We start from the raw sequence: 22,971 nt of genomic DNA, 5'->3' as shown, positions 1-22,971 counted from the left end.
TACTGTTCTCTTACTTGGAGAGCTTGAACTTTCAATGCTGTCTCCGAAGCAATGGACAATTTTTGGACTTTCTCCTTAATCTTTCAAATTTCGTCCTGCTTCTTCTTCTTTTTTTTGGGTGGGAAGAGAGACAAAGGGAGAGGAAGAGAGAGAATCTTAAGCAGGATCCACACCCAGAGCAGAGCCCCACTCGGGGCTAGATCTCATGATCCTGAGATCATGACGTGATCTGAAATTACGAGTCCAACACTTAACTGCCTGAGCCACCCAGGCATCTGTTCTTCCTGTTTCTTCTAATGGGCTGTTTAGATTCTTGTCACACACATGCCCAGCCAAATGGTCATCAATGATATGAGCGAAATTGTATGCAGACTTGGGGCTCCTAGATGTCTCCCCATCCATTTCCGGACAACTTAAAATTTCAGACTCTGACTTCTGAACTATCAGCCTAGTGAGACTTCTGTTTTTAGTATGAGTTCTAGTCCTTGTAAAATGTGTAGACAGTGCTGTGCTCTCAGGAAAAAACTCATGTAAGTGTTGATTTTACTAATATGTTTCCTGTTTCAAAGATGAATTTACTCCTAAAAGTTCTCATCACTATAAAAACTGTTTTTTTTCTTTTCTTTTTACTATATCTATATGAGAAGATAGATACTAACTAAACCCATTGTGGTCATCATTTCACATTTTCTGTAAATCAAACCATCGTGCCAGACACTCTAAACTTATATAGTGATGTATGCCAATTATTTCTCAATAAAACTAAGGGGGGAAAAAAGGAAATTGAAAACAAAGATAGATTTGCTCTAATTTCTACTTGTTTGTTTATTTTGCTCTTTTGTGCCTTCAGATATAGGTTTTTGTATTTTTCTTAAAACTTATAATTGTTCTGGGGCGCCTGGGTGGCTCAGTTAGTTAAGTGTCTGCTTTTGGCTCAGGTCATGATCCTGGGGTCCTGGGATCAAGCCCTTCATCAGGCTCCTTGCTCAGTGGGGAACTTGTTTCTCCCTCTCCCACTCCCCTGCTTGTACTGTCTCTCTGTCAAATAAATAAAATCTTAAAAAACAAAACAAAACATATGAGTGTTCTAATTTGAGTTAGTATGACATACATTACTTTGACATCACTAGGAACAGAATTCTTTTGTGTTTTCTTTTCAGAAATCTGTTTGATCAGTAGTAAATCTTTATTGGCTTTCTAAAATCAAATCATTTTATATGCTATATCATTTTTATAATAGATTTTTTTTTAAGTACTGGAGTATAGCATATTTTACTAATACATTACAGCCTTCGCAGTTTAGGGAATTATAACAAGTCAACTAGAGTGGCTGTATTTATGAAAAAATGTATTATTTTCTATGGCTACATCATAGTATGTCCTGGTTTTCAAAGTGAGATCTAAAATGTGTAAAACTCATTTGCCAAAAAAAAAAAAAAAAAAATTTAAAACTAACATTTCCTGTCGTATCATTGGATGTTACATTCCTGACACTTAATGGCAGATGCTAAGACCAATTCAATTAGCATGGGCTTTTTTCAGTAGGGGCAGGTCCTGGCTCATTTGCCAGCATTTCAGATTAGAATCCACGTGATCATTAGGGTGTGGGTCAAATAAATGAGGACTAACAAGGAAGTTCAGCCAATAAAAACTTGGCCAGAACTTGGCCTTACTAATGTTACCCATTTGTAAGAGGGCCTGAGGTACTGATCTCTTTGCTGGGGATTAATGTCTTTAAAGACAGACTCTTCTAAATTTTTCTGAATATGGCAAAATGTACCTGTCATCTACATTCCTCACTCTGGCACATAGCACTAGATTAATAACTATTCTTTTGCATCACGAAGAGATGTCTCCAACTCCATATCAGTCTTCTAGTCGGTTGAGCATTATTTTCATTAAAGATTGTAATGTCCCGATGAGTAAAGGAAGATTGATCACTAGAGGTATTCTTTATAAAGGTGTGCTGTTTGGGATTAGAGCACATGGTTGGCTTTTATGCTATGTATGACACTGGGAAAATCACATATCCTCTGATTCCGAGTTTTCTTACATCTTTTTTTTTTTTTTTTAAAGATTTTATTTATTTATTCGACAGAGATAGAGACAGCCAGCGAGAGAAGGGAACACAAGCAGGGGGAGTGGGAGAGGAAGAAGCAGGCTCATTGCAGAAGAGCCTGATGTGGGGCTCGATCCCAGAACACCGGGATCACGCCCTGAGCCGAAGGCAGACGCTTAACCACTGTGCCACCCAGGCGCCCCCCGAGTTTTCTTACATCTTAAATGGAGAACTATAAAATATATATTGAAAGGAGTTTTCTGAGGATTGAATGAAATAGTGTAAACAAAAATAATTCTATGTTATAAAGTGTTAAATGTTTGTTACATTACGGGTATATTTTCTTATTGAATACGATTGCACTTCCCTTGGGTTAAAATTCCCCAAAGTTACACCTAAGAAGTTTCACTGGACAGTTCAACCTTTTATAAGAGACAAAGGACTTAGAACATAAACTAGGTAAGTTTGTCAATTAATAGATTGATGCTAAACAAGACATAGATAATAAAGAAGAAACACTTAAGTAGTCAAAGAATTAATTTTAGTGCTGGAAAGCTAAAGGGCTCACTTAGGCCTTCATAACAGAGAGAAATGAATTCACATACAGTTCTGCCATTTCATATCTGGGTACTTCGGGCAACATACTTAAATCCTCAAAACCTCAATTTCCTCATTTTTACCTAAGTTTATTATTAAGTGTGTATTTGAGAGATGATGAGTGGGGCATTATGAAAAATGTGCATTAAGTCACTGAGCACGGGCTCAGCACAAAGCGAGCCTCATAGGATGTTACTGGTTTTCCTTATTAACTCAGCAATCAGGGTGTGTCAAATATTTTTCCCAAGTACAGTAAAATGACCCAAATAAAATTTCAATTGGAAAATTAATAAAATTAATGAAATTAACTCTTATGCTCTGAATTATGCCCCCCCAATTTTTCTCCCCACATGTTGAAGTCTCAACCCAGTTTCTCTAAATGTTGTAACCGTATTTGGAGAGAAGGTCTGTATAGGGGTGACTGAGTTAAAATGAGGCCATGAGGCCCTCCTCTGAAATGACTGATGTCCTTAAAAGAAGAAGGAATTTCAGGGATGTGCCTTCACAGAGGGATGACTATGTGAAGAGGAGAGAGAGGGTGTCCTGTCAAGGAGAGAGATCTCACATGAAACCAGCCCTGCTGGCTCTTTGACCTTAAACTTCCAGCCTCCAAGAAAAGAAGTGCCTGTTACTTAGTTCACTCAATATGTGCTAATTTGTTATGGCAGCTCTGGAAAACCAATACACAAAGGTTCAGAATTTTATTCTGGGAAGCAAATTTTTATTTTATTAAGGAAGCCCCCAGCTGAGCTTTCGGATGGGAAGGGTACTGTAAATTGCCAAAAGAGGACAGGTACTTACTTATTTCAGATATACCCAGAAAAGCATATTTCAGAAAGTGACCGTAAAATAAAAAGATTTTATTTATTTGAGAGAGAGTGAGAGAGAGAGCACAACCAGGAGGAGTAGCAGAGGGAGAGGGAGAAGCAGACTCCCCACTGAGCAGGGAGCCTGATGTGGGTCTCAATCCCAGGACCTGGGATCATGACTTGAGCCCAAAGCAGATGCTTAATCAACTAAGCCACCCAGATGCCCCCAGAAAATGACCATTTTAAAGTAATAGGAATAATTATAACAATCATTATCTTGAATTATGGTGTAACTATATTAATTACTTTATATATAGTATCTCATTTGATTTTACTAACATTTTGTAAAAAATTACTGTTAATTACATTTTAGCAGGATGAAATTGCAGCTTAGATGAGTGAAAACAGGGAATGAGTAAGATCGGAGTTTGGGATGTAAATTCAGATACGTCTGACTGTAAACCCTTTGCTCTTAACAATGTGACTATTCTAAGATTCATAGTATTATCATAAGTTCCCTGATTAAATAAATAACTTTTCAGACCTCATATCCTGAATTTTGATTCACAGATTGCTATAACTATAAGCCTTTAATTTAATTTTATTTTAAAAAAGATTTTATTTGTCTATTTGACAGAGAGAGAGAGACAGCGAGAGAGAGAACGCAAGCAGGGGAAGTGGGAGAGGGAGAAGTAGGCCTCCTGCTAAGCAGGGACCCAGTGCAGGGCTCTATATGGGGCTTGATGTGGCGCTTGATCCCAGGACTCTGGGATCATGACCTGAGCTGAAGGCAGATGCTTAATGACTGAGCCACCCAGGTGCCCAGCTATAAGCTTTTTAAAATTATGTAGGTCAGGTTCACAGGTCAGGGACCCCTTTTCTGGGGAGTTAGTTGGTGGACCAATAAGAAAACTAAATACTTTTAGAAATAAATGAAATTAAATATCACTATAAATAGCTGATTCAAAAAGATTTAAACTTGCATATGAATCACACACACACATGCATGACAGCTAAAAATTTGCTCGAATGTTAAAAGTGTCTAGAGCTAAATAATTGATGTGCAAACAAATAACAACAAAACTAAACAACCACAGGGACAAAATGGTAGCAGTATTTCTAGGAAAGGTTTGATAGAAAAGAGAGAGGGAGTAAACATTTGAAGTTAGGGACAGATTATGTGCAAGAATTCTCTTTAGCCAGTTTGAGTTTTATGTTTTGAACTTATTTTTTATTTTTTCAAGTTTTTATTTAAATTTCAGTTAGTTTTAGTCATATTTCAAGTCTATTTAGAAAGCTGAGATTGAATGCATGTGAACATATCCCTGTGGACCTAGACTTCAAGAAACCTTTCCTTTTAATCAATTCTGCTGATTTTCTTTGCCTTTCTACATTCTGAAGAATACGTTCCTTAGAAGACCTTTATGCAATCTATAAACCAACAATAGTCTTATCTCAAGGTCTCTACTGTCTCCAGAGTGATATACTTCTGATTCATTAGGGATTTAATAATACTTTGCTACACTCGGAGAGGGGAAAATCTGGCTCATTTTTTTCTGATTAATGAGAGACCCCAGTGATTCTTGATCTTCACTGAAAGGAGGGACATGGAGACACAGAAATAAGTGAAAATTTACTTCTCCTAAATCGCCAAAGCCTGAAAACTCTAAATATGTTCCTCAGACAATTGCACAAGAGAGAGAATTTGGGCGAGGAAGCTGGTTTCTTATTTAAATGTAAAAGTATACATCTATACACAATCTTACATCTATACACAATAATATGAGAATTCATTGATCATATAATGTCTATCAAGAGAAACTTGATAGAACCTAGACTATATGATCACATTATCTTTAGAAGATGAAAGAGAATGGAAATTACAGTTATTCGGGCTTTTGTCAGAGGTTTAAGGATAAGTGGTGATAAGAGGCATTAAAATCAGCCATGTTCACTTATGAAAAAAGATGATTTGCTTTGGCTACTAAATGCTGCCAAGACAGGCTTCTTATCAACCAAAATGATACAGAAGAGAGTCTGAGGAGTTTGAGTACATGAAAGAATTTATTCCCGGTCCAGTGAGAAAGTAGGACTGATATTAAAAAAAAAAGTTTTTATTTGAGAGAGGAAAGATTTTACAAAACGTTTCTTTGTTTTAATTAAATAGATAAATCATGGTTATAGGATGGGTTGAAATTTTTTATTATATGATTTGTAATTTTATAAATTTATCAAATTCTTACGATTTGTTGATTTTAAAAACCATTTTTTGGTAAAGGATTGACTTAAAAAATGTTGTCTTTGTTTTTTTTTTAAAGATTTTATTTATTTATTTATTGGAGAGAAAGAGACAGCGAGAGCATACAAGCAGGGGGAGGGGCAAAGGGAGAAGGAGGGAGAATCTCAAGCACAGTCCTTACTGAGCTCGGAGCCCAGTGCGGGTCTTGCTCTCACAACCTTGAGATCTTGGCCTGAGCTGAAATTAAGAGCTGGACACTGAACTGACCGAGCCACCCAGGCGCCCTGAAAATGTTGCCTTTGTTGTCTGTGTCTGTGATTGTTCCTAAGTGATAGAATTGTTGATGAATTTTAATTTGTCTTTAAACCTTCTTTATACTCCATTTAGATTTACTATAAAATATAAATATTTTATAATAGCATATACTTTTTATGTTATCAAAAAACATAAAGCTATTTATTTTTTAGGGAGAAGCGTATATACAAAGAGATATAGAGAAAGCTACTTATTCATTTTATTTTTATTCATTGGATTTTTATGTTATTAACTGGAGGATATTATATACCTTTTCAAGTCTCATTAATTATTTAAGTAATTAAATGCATATTATTTTTATCTACTTAATATGGGAACATTTCCCTGGATTTTTGCATTATGATTTTTTTTGTGTGTGTGCTATAGTCATGTTTTTATCCCTATGCCTGGCAAAACAACAGTGTGATAAGTACATATTTAGATATTTTTAGTTGCCTTCTTTTACTTCTTTGAATTTTTAAATTTTCCTGTAAAAATATCTGAATCAAAGTTTTTAATTAGAAATCAAACAATAACAAAACCAAAAAGTGAAAAAGAAGGAATTTTCTAATAGCTTTTGATGTGTAAGTGACAAAAATGATTTACTATGGAAGTACTGGCATATTCTGGGAAAGCATTTGTGTTTCTTCTTATAGTATGATTGGGAAGCAGATACTGCTAGTTGCCTAATCAATAGCCACTCTTCCTTTTCTACAAATGGAATCACATTGTTTTTCAAGGTGGCAGTGTATACTGTTGCAAGCTCTGTTCTCCATCCACCCTTCCATGTGACACAGTGTTAGCAATGAGATGTATATTGTGGAGGTCTGGGATAGTTTTTCTCTTCCAGTACAGGTGCTGTCTCTTCCTCCTCGTTACAGGCCTATGGTGCCTAAACATCAAGGTTTCCAGAAAATTAATAGTTCTTAGATTCATTATTGTCCTTGAAGCAGGTAGGCTGAAACCCTGTGAGCCTCATGTTAACACTTCTCTAAATCCCTTGACTTACGTCCTTAAAGCAAAATGTGACCCTGTCTGAATGCCATGAAGGGTTTCAGATTGTACCAATGAGGATACTACTTTGAAGGCCGGAGGACTTGAGCAGTGGTACCAAAATGATTTAAGTAAGAACAGATGTAAATCAATTAATTTGTCAAATCTAGTCTATCAAATAACATACATATAATACATTTATATTAAAACATTTCTCTCAATGGTACTGAATATCTGTTTCTTGCTTCTCATCATATTCTAAATAGTGGTTCTGGAGACCCTTGCAAATTTGTGTATTATTCAAAACACAACTGGACAACTGAGGTACATTTTGCATTATTAAGTATTTCGTATTTGTTCCAAATTTGCAAATATATAATGATGTAAAATGTAAAGTATGATACCAATTCCATATATTGGCAATGAAATAGATATTAAATGTTAGAATTGAGACTATCTTTACCTTATAGAAAATTTTAGTAATATTGATTCATTTTTTATAATAAAATATTCAGCTTTTTATTAAAAGGTCATTGATAGCAAGTTCATGGTAATGATGCTAACTAGCATGGCTAATAAAGCAGAACAGAAGCCAAAAATTTGGCCAAAGAGCCAGAGCGTTCTTTGTGCAATGTAGAGTGTAGAGTGCATAGTTAGAATTTTTGCCAGAAAACATGTCTTCAACTGTGTCAGAATTGATATTTTTGCAACAATTCAAAGATGATAGTCTAAATTTTCCAGACTTGTTCAAAGATACAAATCTTAATGAAGTCCATGTAAAATTTCACCTTTCAATTACCTTTGGATTTATGGCTGAAACGCCATCTACATGCGAGTATAGCAGACTAGATGCAAGGTGCACAAGAACAGGTGAAACAACAGATGTTCAGCTAAAGAAGTCATGCTTTGTGTTGAAAGATTACGTTAATTTTGAATATGCATTAACCATGTTTCTTGGTGTGAACCGTTACTTACAATTATTAGTTTAGTAAAAGCTTATGGAAAACTCAAAGATTTAAACTTGGCTATTTTAGTTTTAAGGGAATTAAATATTTTAAATGTTTTAGATTAAGATTTTTTGTGCCTAAACCAAAATAGACTGCATGTAAAATATGTAGCAAAGGAAACATTCCATGGAAATATAGCACAATTAGAACAAGGAAATGAAAAAATTCACATATAAGTAATCTCCAAAGTATTTTCTAGAAATTTTCTTATAACTAATATAGCCCAAGGAATAGTTGTGACTTTTTAAAAAGATTTTATTTATTTATTTGATAGTGAGAGCACAAGCAGGGGGAAATGGCAGGCAGAGGAAGAAGCAAAGGGAGAGGGAGAGAGAGAAGCAGGCTCCCCGCTGGGACCCCCCCCCCCCNGGGGCCCCCCCCCCCCCCCCCGACGAGGGGCTTGATCCTAAGACCCTGAGATCATGACCTGGGCCAAAAGCAGACACCTAACCCACTGAGCCACCCAGGCGCCCAATGAATAGTTGTGATTGAACAGCATATTGCTGTTTTTATTTCCTTGTTTTATCTAAGGTTTTAAAACTCCGGAAAAGGAAGATCTTAAAAAATACTGTATGTATCCAGATATTACTGTAAGTAATAGTAAAACTGGTGATATTAAGAGACAGAAATTTATATGGTAAAATTAAAATATTTTTCAAATTATGTGGGAAAATGAAAAATTTTCACTTGGGATCCCATTTACGTGATATGTGTAAATCAAGGTTCATTCCTGAATCAAAGTACCAATTTAAGAATTTTATTGATACTTCCAATTGCTTCTGCTTCGGCAGAACAGTCTTTTTTAAAATGTGAAATTAATTTAAAAACTACCTACTTTTAACCCAATACCTCTCTAATTTGGCATTGCTGCTAATAAGATAAAAATAATGTAAAAAAAAAACTTGCTAATAATATCATCACTGGTGATTTTACTAAAATGAAGGCGAGAAAAGATTTTGTGGAATAAATACATAGTAACTCAAATTATGTTAGTCTGTGTTATTTTACTTACCAAAACATTTCAGGCCTGACTGTATAACACACGGATGTGCACAGTAATAATTGATTTCAGACTACTCAATACTTTGTCAACTTTCAATCATATAAAAACATGCCTTTGCTCATATTTAAAAGATTTGTTCTTAAAAAGTATATTTCGACATACGGTGTGTGGGCCTGTATTTCTATTCTTGTCCTGGGCCCTGGAAATATTGAAGAACAGCCTGTCTTCTTTACATAGAGTCATTTAGGAGCAAAGAGCAGAGTTAACATCAGTGAGGAGAGGATGCTGGGTGGCAAGTGGAAAGTTGGAGAAACTGATACCTGTTGAGCCGCTAATATGTGCTAAGGTCCATTCCCCATCATTTCATTTTCATACATGTTTGAGATAGGTGGAGTAGGTCAGTTTCAGAGATGAAGAAATTGAAAGTAAGTAGTATTTTGTCATTTTCCAAGTTCATTTTGCTAGTCACGTCGAAGAGCCAGAATTCAGAGCAAGGTCAGTCTTGACTGGCTCTAATTACACAGCTGTTTCAAAATTCAGATTGCAAAAGTAAATGAAGCATGTCACAATGGAGGACAGACCATAGTAGGCGTGGAAACTATTTGTTATAGAAAATTGGTAAAGATAAAAAAAGAAAAAAAAAGTACCAGGGAAAAAAAGCGAAGATAAGAATGTTTTGGAATTTTAGAAATACTCAAGTTTAAAATTCTAGCAGATGAATTAAAAAATTTAACAGATATCACAATGAATCTGCAAATTGTCCCCATTCTAGGATTATGGTAAATGAGTATGATGAGAAGTGATGAAATATTTAGGAAACAGTGTTCAATATTTAGTTTTATTTCTACATTGATAAAAATAAGTTGAGGATGACTAAACTTTACATGGCAAACATTTATCAACACACAAAAATAAAGACCCTAAGAATATTTTTATAATTTTAAGGTAGAAAGGCTTTTTAAGGTATGATGCCAAGTCAGGAATCATAAAGACAAGATATTATGGTCTTACTTTTTTAAAAAGTTAAACTGAGACAACACGGGAACACTAATAAAAAACCAGGATTCAGATTATTTATATGAAAAAAATATTACCAACTAATTTGACCCTTCCCTCAGAAAATGGGCAAATGACACCAATGGGAATTTATAAAAAAAGAAACACGGGTGCTACCTGCCTACTGGGGGAGTAATATGTTGTATCTCTGTTTTGTATTTTGCAGTTTATCTTTCCTAGGGTACTCTAAAGTCCCTTTTGTGGAAAGATCGAAAAAGTTAGCTCCCAAATGTTAGACTATGTTTCTATTTAGCTACTTATTAAATCTTAGTCCCTGGTGTGGCAGTTGCTCAAAGAAATTGATCTCAGAGGCTGATTACAGCTCCAGGGCAAGGATCACCACCAGGACCTTTTTTAGGGATAAACCTAAATGTACGTGCATGCCACCCACTTTGTATCTGGGCTAAAACCTAGGTTGGATCAAATGATCACTGCCTGGGTCTTGTATTATGTCCCCCTAACAAGGATGTGAGGCGGTATCTCTGATTGGCCCACGAACAGAGGCTTCACCACCTGGCTCCTGGGAGAGCTTCACAGGGTCGTGCACCCTAACTTCCCAATCACTGATAAGGGTTTTTCTTTTTCTAAGGTAATTTGCATTTCAATAAGTAATAAAGGATTAGGCCAGTTAATAAAGACTAATTTATCAAGCTGAGACTTCACTCAGCCTTGAGACCACTGGCTTGGGCATGTAGGAGGGTCAGAGGCCTTGTGCAATCTCTGAACTGGTCAATGGAAGCACATGCTTCCCTGGGCCCTGCAGGTAAGCAGGTGGCCACACTGAAGATTTCTTTCACTGACTCTTCGGGAAGAGTGGGGACAGAAAGCACAGATGCCAATTTATTTTCCGATTATTCAACCATTACTAGTTCTTTCCCTTTGATTACTAACTCCACCCATTTTACACCTATTGAAAGGCTTAATTCCTGGTTGAAAATCCCAAATTGATTATTTTAGGTCGGCAAACTATGAGAACAATTTTATATGTCCTAGCCAATGTCTGCTTGATAAAGTGAAGTGAACAAAAGTAGTGCTCAATAAATCAAATAAATCAACTTTGTAAAAAGGCTTTGCAATAACAAAAGATTGAAATAAGCTAAAAATAGTTTACCTTAGGGTAAAACACACATTGTTTTTTCAAATAAACTGTTTAATGAAGATCCTTGGTGATCTCACTGGGGTACATGGACCCAGGGGCTAGGTATTTCTATATCGTTTTCAGACACATTTCTGCTGATAACCTGTTTCTGCTGAAACTTTACCTCTAACAGAGCACTTAGGCAATCAATATCAGCATCTCAGAACAGAGCTAACCTCTTAGTGAATCTTTTTTTTTTTTTTAAAGATTTTATTTATTTATTTTGACAGAGATAGAGACAGCCAGCGAGAGAGGGAACACAAGCAGGGGGAGTGGGAGAGGAAGAAGCAGGCTCATAGCAGAGGAGCCTGATGTGGGGCTCGATCCCATAACGCCGGGATCACGCCCTGAGCCGAAGGCAGACGCTTAACCGCTGTGCCACCCAGGCGCCCCCCTCTTAGTGAATCTTTACTGCAGTTTATAGAGCATTTATTGTACTCTTCTCTGATTCTTTTGCTGAGAATGCATTGCTGAGTATTTAACCAAGTAGCTACTTGGTCAGGCATGGTATGTGGCTATTAAATAGTATTATGCCATCTCTTAAACAGGATAGAACACTTAGAGTAAGACAAGATTTCGTTTGGCCCTCACTGTTTGCACCATTTATGGAAACTTGGGCCTAGCTTTTAAAATAAAGGGTAGAGGTTGTTCATCAGACATCGGATCTCAATTTAGAATATGATTTTGGTTTATTTCACTAGAGAAAAGACATGTCCGCCTTTTGCAGAAATGTGAAAAGGAAAAAAATAAAAATACATGTAAAATCTATAATTTATATAAGCGTGTAAGTATATATTGTTACAGAAATAGGAATCTATGTGTCTATTATATATGTACATACATATATAGAATGCCATAAGAGCACTCACATAGAAATGAGCCACTGAGCCACGTGCATGATGTAATTCCTACTCTTTACATTTAGCTGTTTATAAAGAATATAAACATAGTTGGTTTGGTGTGGTCGAAAGTGTTTTATACTAAGAGTTAGGAGACCTCAACTCAAGTAAGCACAAAGAATCTTCTATGTTCTCATCTCTAAAAGTGGTTCAAATAGAACTTTTTGATTTCAGAGGCCCCTGGGGTCTAATATACTATAATACATTTTGTAATCTGACATTTGTATTAGCCTGTATCTAAATAAAAGTGAATCCAATTTAAACAGCTCCAAATAATCATTATACTTGTGGTGAGTGAAAAGCATATTTTTATTAGTTTTGGAATAATATTTAGAAACTAAAAAATAATTTTTTAAATAGAAAAAATATCTTTTGAAAACATAATCTGCACTCATGCAAAATTATACAAATCTTATGATTACATGTACGAAAATACATGATAAATATATAGATGTTTAACGGAAAGAGCCACTAGAAATCAACCAAGTAATTGAGTTACAGCAATGGGCTTCTGAAAGGCTAATTTTTCATTCTTGATATTCTTTGCATTATACTACATTGTTTTATTGTAAATTAAAAAAGACAAAGTATAGGAGTACTTGGGAAGTATTAAATACCACATTTTATGTGAAAATATTTGCAAAGTGGATTGGTTATCCAAATAGCATCATGAAAACTATTTGGTTTGGAAAGTTGTTCTTTCTGGGTTATTAAAAAAAATCAAGTTGTATCTTTTAATGTAGATACATCAATATTTGTTTTCTTTACCAAGAATTTCAACAGACTTGTAAAAACTGATGACTTCTGCTAATGGAAAGCCCCAGCTTTTTGACGTAAAGGGTATGTGGGTGAACTGACGTGCCCCAGGGCCTCTGCCTGTCTAGTGCATTGCCTCCTAGAGATGTGTCTGGGTTTGTGGAAACTGCCTGAGCCCAGCTGGGACTGAGGATTCCTCCTTTTCTTCTAGTAGCTCTATGAACATCGTACAAGGGGAGAGATACATTTTGGAGCAGTAAATGGAAATGCACTCTATTTCATTGGTTTAAATGCCAACATATTTTTGGGAAGATGATACTTAGTAATCTTTTGAAAATATTGACAAAGATATCACCAACTACACATAAAATAAAAAAAATAAAAAGACCCTGCAAACTTCTTATTACAGCTTTTGGTGACTCTAATAAACTTTGCTTCATCTGTATAATGTTTATAATCTGAAGCCTAAAAAATAGCAGGACTTCAGTTGAAACCTCTAAGTTCTGTCCAGTGTTTCCTCAGAATTATTAATTGGTCCAGGCTTGGCATGCCAGTAAAGTTCACATGAAACTTAACTGAGGCTAACTAAAAACTTGGCATTTGTCCTTGGAAAAAAAATCATCTTGAGTTTGCTTAAAGGTCTGTGAACCTCAGGAAACCTTTCAATGACCCTTCCTACAGCGTGGTGGTTTCTAATGATATCTGAAACCAAGAATGTTTTGTGAAGGGTTTGGGTTTCATCTGGAAAGCCATATCTAATCCTAGGTACTGCCTAATGAATTAGGAGTCTGGTCCTCCTTGGATCCTCATAAAGGCCATGCTATGCATAAAATCTGACTTTCACTACAGAACAAAATTGTACTACTTAATGAGTCTTTAAAAAATGCTTTTAGGGGATTTTTAAAAATGTTCTTTCTGGGTGTATTTATTCTATCATCACTGTTGCCTAAAATATAGACATACATGGAGCCTACCATTTGAAACTCTAGCATAAGTCTGTTAAATAACAGATAATTATGATAACAGATAACTATTGTATTGATAGTATTACACATTCTAAAAATGTTTTATGTGTTTTAGACAGTCCTAAGGGTAGCAGGTTTTGGCCATGTAGGAGCGGGGACAGTAACCACATCCCAACTAGTAGTTAACTGGATGGTCTTCCAAGTGTTGAGTGGGGCACTGGTGGAAACAGCTTTTCTCACTGTTTTTTTTTTTTTTTTTTTATCCCTCACAAGGACACACACAGGCCCCACTTCTCTCCAGCATATGGAAATTATCTCCCCTCAAATGGCGAGAATACCCACTGGATATGAACAGTTGATAATAAAAAATTCCTAAAATGTGTTACAAAAATAACATCTACAGTTAACGTCAAGGAGAGTTTGATTATAAAAAATGGCTGAGAGATAAGAATTGGAATAACCCTCTTTGTTTTCCTTTTTGAATCCTCTTTAGTGGCTTTTTTTGTCCTAAACCAATTTTTCAGTTTTCTTGCTCTAAGGATTCATTGTCCATTAGTTTTTGACTGTTTTTATATCTCAAATTCTTAGATAAAATGCCTGAGAAGTTTTGACATTCTTTATGCTTCTAAATCTGTTTATTTAATTAATTTTTAAAAAAGATTTTACTAAAAAAAAGAGAGAGAGCAAGAAAGTACAAGCGGGGGGTGGGGCAGAGGAAGAGGGAGTAGCAGGTTCCCCGATGAGCAGGGAGCCGGATGGGGGTGGGGCTCCACCCCAGAACCCTGGGATCACCACCCAAGATGAGGGCGGCCGCTTAACCGACTAAGCCACCCACTCACCCGCTTCTAAATCTGTTTGGTTGCCATTATTTGAGGGCCTGTTTTTATTTTAGGAATCAGGAGAAAAATCAGGAAAATAAATTATATGAGGATTGTTAAGAAATATATATATTTAGGAATATAAGAATATATATTTTTCAGTTGTTCTAAGCCAGTAGGCAACCACAGAGAGAAAAATGTTTTTATTGATAATGACTGATTCTGATTTTCAGAGAAGTAAAGATAAGTTCTAATAAGGTCAAAGAAGAAAAAGAAATCCTGGTGAGGTAAGAAATAGCCTTTCAACCTTGATATATAGGCACTAATACTCTCTTTTCTGCTGATTTTTTGATACTGTGTAGCCATTTACAGTTTACTGTTTAATTTTTTCATTTGAAAGTTTTAACATTAAGTTTTAAATAGACTTATCAATTAATACCTTATGAGAGAGGCGCCTGGGTAACTCAATCGGTTAAGTGTCTGCCTTAGGCTCAGTCGTGATCCCAGTGGGATCGAGCCCTGCATCAGACTCCTTGCTCAGTGGGGGGGTCTGCTTCTCCCTCTATTCCTCTGCCCTGCCCCCACCCCCCAGCTTGTGCTCTCACTCAATCTTTCTCTCTTTCTCAAATAAATAAATAAAATAGTTTAAAACTACCTTCTGAGATATGCTCTACATTTACAAAGAGTATTTTCCACAAATTGACCAGGGCACAGTGTCCAATTTTAGAAGTTTAAGTTAGATTTTCTTTTTTGACCCATGATACTTCACAAGCAAGTGAAACATCAACATTAGGTGCTTCTGACAGATACAACCCTGCTTACAATCTGTATTACATAGTCTTTTTTTAATATCACAGACAATAGAGGGGAAAACGTGTTTCTTACACATTTTTAAGGAAAAAGATACTTCTTCCCTTTCAATTATAAGGCAGTTTTTAACACAGGCCAATACATAATCAAGTAAAAAAATGAAAATGCAGTCCATGAGTTTTGGGCCACGGAGGGCTCCAGTAGATGCTGGAAGTAGGCTAAGCCATGTCATCAACAGTGACCTTATGCCCCAGCTGCCATTATGGTTACACATCTTTCTAAACCACCTCTAAACTACCACTCATGTATTTCAGATCTTTCAATAATCACTTAGCTTTGGGGGGAACTTGTCATGTAAATCCCCAAATTTTCTTACATCTTAGCTGTCATCTGTATCTTAGGACATTTCAGTCACTTTTGATTTTACTTCTCACCAATTATGTTGTCAAGACTAATGTTTTGTCCTTCCACACAGATGTCATCCGTCTGCTTCTCTTATTGCCATTGATTTTTTTATTCCTGCTACATCACAACCTCCTGATTTAAAAAGAGGAAAACCATTCACATGAATTAGTAGTTTAATCCATTTACATACTTCATTTGCGTAATTCTTACAACATATATTTCCATACAGCTTGGTTGTTGCTTGGTCTGTGGATTACCGCATGTATCTCAAACTTGCTTTTCTTTATTCTATTAAATATATTTTGTTTATAAGCTGTGCACTCACTGTTGATAAGTTGCCTACTTTTGTAGAGTGGGGCTAATTGATAATGGTGATATAGTGCTACATTCTAAGAGACTGAGTAATTTTTGAAGAAGTAATTTTATTATAGAATGTTAGGCCATTTGCAGTAATGAAACGTTTGCTTTTTGATGAAAGCATAAGAAGGTGATAACATATAATGAGATAGTGTATAGAAAACAGAAAAATCCTTTTAACTTTTTTTTTGAGGATAAAGATGTCTTTACCCAACAAATAATAGATTGTGGCCTGTCAGAATGTCAAAGTCAATGACATTATCATTACCTCTTTCTGCAGTCCCTAGCAAACACAATTTCATTTCAGAAATAGATGATATGAAAAAGCACTATTTGGCCAATACATGTTCTCCTTAAACTATCCAGAGAATTTTTTTCCTTTCTTATTATTTCTTCCAGGTAAATTCACTTCTCCTTAATAAGTGTCATTCCCCCCCCTTCTTTTAAGTAGACAGAATCAGAAACATGATGGAGGGAGTCAAGGTCCCCAGCAGTGCAGTATGTACAGATACTTCTCCGTAAGGCGGAGTGTTCACAGACTCACGGTGCCAGGTCATTCAGAGGGCAGGGCTTATGAGAGACAGAGTTCAAAGAAGCTTGGCACTGGGAGAGTTTGCCTACTACAGTCTGGGTATTTAAGGTCAGGCTTGGAGGAAATGACTTATCTATCCTTCTTGGAACCTGGGAAGATTTTCAGAGGAGTAACTTAAGGACTCCGTCTGTTTCTTTTCAGTTTGCTGCTTCTTATCTCGGAGGATTTTGTGGTATAATAATGGGCAAGGTATATCATTTATTAAGTTCATCTAAATGGCAAGCAAAGTTTAGGGGGCTTTTCATACATTTTGTCATTTAATTCACAGTGCAAGCTCTGGAGATCAGCTCTATCATTGTTATCATCCCCTTCTAGAGATGAAGAAACCGGTGCACCCAAAGTTTAAGTAGCTGGTTTAAGGAGATACAATTTGCAAGTTTCAGAACAAGGATTGCAACTTAAATCTTTATGATTTCACACAAATATAGCATAGAGCAGCATGGACTCTGGAGCTTGAATTAAAAAGTGAGATTTCTGGGGCGCCTGGGTAGTGCAGTCAGTTAAGCATCAGACTCTTGGTTTTGGCTCAGGTCATGATCTCAGGGTCCTGATATCCAGCCGCAGACTGGACTCAACACTCAGCATGGAGTCTCCTTAGGACTCTCTTTCCTTCACCCTCTGCCCCTCCCCCACTAAAATAAATAAATAAGTAAATAATGAAATAAAGAAATAAATAACTTTAAAAAATAAAAAGCAAGGTATTTATTAATTATTATTTTAAATTTTATTACTATTATTTTATTTATTTTATTATTATTTTATTATTATCACTGTCCTCAAGGGATAATAATTATTTAACACACACAAAGGACTTCAGGATTAGCACGTAAGAAACACTTAATAAATATTAATTACAATGCTATACTTCCTTCAAAGAATTATATTATGTATTAATTCAATATGCTAATCATAAAAATTATTTGTATAGATACAAGTATTCGGACTTTTATATTTGAAATAATTTTGCAATAATGACTTTTTTATATCCTAGACACAATATATGTCTATCTTCTTCTGCTGAATAATAGAGGAATGCTGTGTTTTTTTCTGATAGCATAAAATGTCACTTTTCCATGTAACATGCAAATGCTTTATTTCAAAAGGCCAGATCTAAAGGTGCTGTCTAGCTTGATTTATTTGGGTCTATTTTAATCAGAACTGCTTTGACATACAAACTAAATTGCTTTAAGGAGGATCTCTACTCTGGGAGTGTATTATCATTTTGGCATCGTATGTCTGTTGAAGAGGTCTTGATTTATGCTCACACAGCAGGACGCGTCCTTCACAGTAATTGCACTTCTTTTAGCTCCTCTTCTATGTATGAGGCAAGATCTTGGTAGGAAGGAAGGGAAAGCAAGACCAGACATTGTTACGGCACGAATAGTAGCATGACACAGGTGCACGGAGGCTCAGGCATGAGGAGTCTGCTCATGTAACTCAGAGTTAGAGTGGCCAGGGGCAGCCTCGCAGAGCAATCCAACCTACACCAATAGTCAAGACTATAGGATTGGAATAACTATGAGTAATAAATAGTGCATGGAATTTGGTAGAATTCACAACCTCCACCTAAATCCTTTTGTCTTCAATATTCTGAGAAGTACAGCCATCTTTTACAGCTGAGTGAGAGGAGTTTGAGAGCAGACCAGAGACTTAGGCCAGGAGCGGTACCTTATTCGTTAGAGGTAGAATCACTGACCGCAGAGCCCAATTCTTTCCATTATACGTCCTGCCTCTGGTCAAAATTAAAATTAAAAATGTTTTTGGATCATTAAGTGTAAATGAGCAATCCGATGCTTAGGGCTGATTCATACTGTAGGACAAAGAGCATTCAGGGAAGATTTCATCAGAGTACCAGTCCATGAGCTGGCATTGAGCATGAATAGGCTCTTACGGATGGACATGGTAAGGGGCAAAGGTAATAGAAAGGACTTGGCTTTTTGTGCTTTGTGAATTTATTTGAGTGAGGGAGTTCAAAGTTAAAATACATTAGCAGCGGTTTGGAAGCAAGAATGAGAATGTCAGGGAAAAAGTATGGAGACGTGGGTGGCTTGAGTTTAAAGTGCCCAGTGACGGCTCTTTGGGGGACGTAAGATAGAAGAGGTGGAGGCTTTCCTTGCTTACTCTTTGGGTCTCCTGTCTTGTGGTGCTCCAACCATTTCCTAGCGGGGACATGTAGAAACACCCGTAGAATGAATAGGCCACAACTCAACAGTGTCAATTACATAAGTGGTAAACATGTCTTTAAAAATTAGCAAGATATTTTTTCTTACTGTTTAAATCTGGGAACAGTAGGGTGAATATATGTGTAAAGATTGCCAAACACTAAGGGTAGAATGAACAAAATAAACCAAAAAAACCCCCCATATACCTGAGGAGTATAACAAGGAAAGAACAAAGGGAGGTCAGGAAAGTGATGATAAAGGAATATGATTTATCAGAAAGTGTTATGACCCAACATAATGGAGAAACCAATAGATTTTCATACAGTGCTACCACTGAGTTCAAGACTTTGTGGCGGATGGAACACCTCTCTTATTCCCTTCTCTGTAGTCTGTCTTCCTCTGTCCGCTGTACAAAATAAGATAAAAGCACCAACAGAGCAAGGGAAAAACCAGAGAGGAGAATGTCTGCTCTCAAAGCCAGACAGGCACAGTTACCGCTGGCCCCACACATTTCACAGCTTGGTGCTTGGGGCTACAGCTGCCAAGTATATCTCAAGAGTGACTATAAACACTCTTGGCCTGACTGGAGTGAGGGATCCAGAAGGCTGACAGAGAGTCCATGAGCTGATTGCCAGCAGGCGATGGGGACTTGCCAAATTCTGATTGAATTACACCCATGTGACACTTCCTACTGTAATCACACCCTCCTTTTGCAGAGGCCAGGCTGGCAGTAGGAAAGCGACTACTGTGAGTCAGTGTCACCAGGGAAGGCTGGTTTCAGTGTGGAGCACAGCTCGGCAGGCGTGGGAGCTCAGTCAGTCACATGCATGCTCCAAGAGGGATTCGCCTAAAAGGGCTGTCTAAGCTAACAGATGGAAGAAAGACAAATGTTTTTCTAGAAATATGCCCTCTGCTTACTAATGATTAGATTTTAATGAGGTATAACAGGAATAAGATGTTTTAGCAAATAAGAGTTTTGAAAATCTCACTAAACAGGGCACACAAAAATACATAAAGCAACGCAGGGAAAGAATTTTTTTTTCAACCTCATTCAATAAATGAATATGAGATTTCACCTTCAAAATATTTTCATGCAATCATCTTTCAAAAATTTTCAGGATATGTACTTTTATTTAGAATTTCTTCTTTCTAATCCCTCCTTCCACTGCATTTAGCTGTAGCTCTCTGATACTGGACATGATGTCATTAAACTAGAACATTCCCCGAGCTTGCAAGTGTGTGCACCTCAGGGGACTGAGCAGCGTTAGACAAGGACTAGCACTGAATTGATATTTAAACTCAACGCCGGGTGGGAAAGGGCTTTTCAGCTTCAATCTCAGCCATGCATAAACTCTTGCTTCCAAAAGGAAGGTTAGTTCTGTTAGGAAATGGAAGTACAAAAAGCAAAGATACAGATAACAGAATTGTTCTTGGATTGGCTAGTTGTATCAGACAACCAGCATTTTGTTAGGAAGAAAGGTGTCCACAGAAGTCAGTAGAAGCATGTCTAAAAAGTGAAAGTCATCCTAACCATTATACTATTAATGACAGAAAATAATCTTCAAATAATAAAGGGCATTAAATCTACAAATAATAAAAGGCAACTATGTAACTAGCGAATGTGAGAAATGATCAGCGTAGGAAACAGAAGAGAAGCTGCAGAATTTGATGGTAAAGGAACCTGGGGTGGGGGTGGTGGTATTCATATTTATCTATTTATGTCCTTTGAGAGGTAAAATATCCATAATGTTTACATGTGACTTGATACAATTCCAAGGTGAATAACTTCTCCTACTATTGTTTCATGTGAGACTTGAATTTGTAAACCTTCACTGACGGTCCCAGCGGATGAAATTCATGCTTTTTAGTGCAGTTTGCAGACCAGGTGCTCCATGGGAGGCCAAGTGCAGAAATTGAGAGTAAGTGGTTAGAAACTTTTACAGCAGTTTGAGCAATTTTTCGGTCTGTTGAATCAAATGATAATTTGGGCTTATGTTTCATGTGTCTAAGGTTGTTTATTTTTTTAGATACTAATCTTAAGAATTAATTAAGAATTAATTTCAGGAATCTCTTACCATGATCCCTTGCATGATGCTGACTAATTATTTAGTGGGACTATGTTCCACAGTTATTTATGCACGTCGGCATGCTTACTTCAAAGACCAGTGTTTCAAGAGGAACCAAGATGAAATGTATCACATCATAATTCTTTGGAAGAGGTTTTCAACAGCACAGTATCTGCTTCCTCAAGCTGTCTGCTGAGCAAGGGTGATGGTGTTGGGGATAAAAATGAGTATTAAACCAAAAGGTCTGAGAAAGTAGTCAGTATTTAATAACACGAAAACCATCCTTGTGGAAACTGTCCATCTTGGCACCAGGCATACGACAGAAGAGCAGGTTATTGGGGAGAAAACTTCATTTTATACCATTTAAAATTGGAGATATTGATACCTAGTATGTAATGCATACTCTCCTTTTCTGGGTATAAATTGGCTTTACTACTTTTTTTTTTTTTTACAATGCGTAATTATCTTTTTTTTTTTTTTGATTTTATTTATTTATGTGACAGAGAGACAGCCAGCAAGAGAGGGAACACAGCAGGGGAGTGGGAGAGGAAGAAGCAGGCTCCCAGCGGAGGAGCCCAATGTGGGACTCGATCCCAGTACTCTGGGATCACGCCCTGAGCTGAAGGCAGACGCTTAACGACTGTGCTACCCAGGCGCCCCCGTAATTATCTTTTAACACTACTTTTTTCCTTCCCCTTTTCTACCCTTGTCTTCTGTCCCTTCCTTTCTTCTCTGCATCTGTGCTGGGTTGTTGGGAGAGAGAGAATTATGAGCTTAAAGTTTTATTATTAACTGGAAACAGATTTGGAACAGATTGCCACTCGCTATATATGTCATACGTGATAGTTGCACATTTGTATGCCTATAAATATAGATAAATGTGGTTTAATATTTTCCAGTGTTGGTCCTTTGGAAATTCTTGGGAAAGAGTATTTGTAAATCTATGGTAACATGATGAAAAGAAAAAAAAAATCAGAAAGTAAGAAGATAATCAAGGTGGGGAAATTTGGTTTTAAAATAAGAGCCACTTAATTTCAAGTTAATTAATGAGAGAGATACACATATTCTTATTTATTTTGACATGTACAGATTTATATATATGAAGACTTGGTTTTTTACTCTGCTTTATACAGAACCAAGTATGTTGAACCTTGCTGGGTTACTCTTTATTTCTGGTCAAACAAGTTTTTCTATCAATGCCCAAATTATCTCCTGGCAGTTCCCAGGCTAGCTAATTATCAGAATCACCTAGGGAGCTACCAAATAAAAATCTTTGGAGGCGAGACATGGAAATCCTTAAACTTAAAATCCTCCACAGATGATTTTAATGAATAGTTTAGTTTGGGAAGCACTTGTCTGGAGGCCATAGACCCAAAGGGACAAAAACTAATTTAACATTTTTATAACCATCCTAATTCAAATGTTGGACGTTCTATTCCTACTCAAAGTTCTATGGCATTCTCTTAAGACATTGGGCTAAATCATGTGGCGTGTGTCCTGTATGGATCCCTCTTATAATCTCCTTGAGGATGAGGACACAATTTTCTTTTATTGCTCTCTCCCACACGGTTATTACACTGCACTGAGCTGAGGCAGTCAATTAACTCTGCGGAATAAAATGGCATTCCCAAGAGAAAATGTGGCTTTGAAAAGGAGTAGAGTATTAATAGGAGATGGGACAACACCTCCTATTACACACCAGAGGCTTCCTAGAGCAGCCAACGGCTGGTGGAAACTCTCTCTCCTGAGAATTCCTTACCAACGAATGAGTGTTAGGGGGTCTATCCATGTGGTTGAGTCTTAGCTGTCTCAGAAGTAGGACACGGAATTATAAGAACGTGAAGAGATTATCCTTACTATCGCCTTCAGGAAAGAACACAATTTAAATGAAGCAGATAAATTTATGAGTCATGTCCTGGAACTTGAAAGACCTCCAGAGAAGAATT

This window comes from Ailuropoda melanoleuca, chromosome 5 (assembly GCF_002007445.2).
Source record: "Ailuropoda melanoleuca isolate Jingjing chromosome 5, ASM200744v2, whole genome shotgun sequence".
NCBI lineage: Eukaryota > Metazoa > Chordata > Mammalia > Carnivora > Ursidae > Ailuropoda > Ailuropoda melanoleuca.
Note: the sequence above shows the minus strand (reverse complement) of the source record.